The following is an 881-nucleotide window of genomic DNA, read 5'->3' as shown; positions in this document are numbered from 1 at the left end:
GTCACAGTGGTTAAAAGTTCTGTATTAATGGCAAACTAAGTTCCTTTTTGAATTTGGCTTAAAACACGCACCCCCCACCCCCGTCAAAGCCTAAATCTTTAAGACTCCTAATTAGGAGCCACTTGTTTTTCTTTTAAGATCCACTAACTTTTAAAGTTTGTGCTAATTACTTTTGCGGTCCTTAAACACAGGCAATTACTAGAAAGACTCCTTCAGAACCCAATACCTCACTTGACACCAACCAAACTCTGAATGAGCCAGGACCCAGCCTCGCAGCGCATCAGCGCTCCTCCACCGACTCATTAATGCAGCCAGGTGGAATCCTGCAACCCTTCCAAGAATGGGAAACAAGCTTCGGGAAATCTGGGGTGCCTGACACCCCAAAGTTCCCCAAAATTGTGTAAGGAGGAAAAAAACAAGCCGCCGCTCTTTTGCATGAACTCTCCCCCGCCCCTCCAGGCGTCATCGCTGCAGAAGGGCGGCCGTCCCTGGGTCAGAGGCACACGGCGAGTACGCGCGCGTGTGTACCCCGCATGAATCATCAGCGCCCGGTCCGCGGGCGATGATTCATTCACCGCCCTGGAGCTCACGGCCACACGTTCCGGGCGTACTATGACCGCCGCACACGCAGCTTCCTTAATATTAAACAAATGTTTCAAAGTACAAATGCCTGGAGCCAGAAACGTGGGGACCCAGGCCAGGCGGCGGAGAGGAAATGGCACGTTTCGGCCGCTGCCCAAGTGTTCTGGGGCGGGAGGGGAGCGGCGGACACGTCCGCCCGGCCCCCGGGCCCCCGGCCCCCGGCACGCGCGCCGGCGGCGCCCGCAGGGGGGCGCGGAGGGCGCACAGGTGGGTCCCCGCCCGGCCCTGCCTCCCGCCCC

At 57.8% G+C, this 881-nt stretch overlaps 1 pseudogene; it reads left to right on the top strand.

Moving 5' to 3' along the window:
• Positions 1-715: 715 nt before the first annotated feature.
• The window catches only part of LOC109489312, a 9,964-nt pseudogene continuing 9,798 nt past the window's right edge, over positions 716-881 (top strand).

Source organism: Ailuropoda melanoleuca, chromosome 6 (genome assembly GCF_002007445.2).
Source record: "Ailuropoda melanoleuca isolate Jingjing chromosome 6, ASM200744v2, whole genome shotgun sequence".
Taxonomy (NCBI): Eukaryota; Metazoa; Chordata; class Mammalia; order Carnivora; family Ursidae; genus Ailuropoda; species Ailuropoda melanoleuca.
This window is presented reverse-complemented; position numbering and strand designations above follow the sequence as displayed.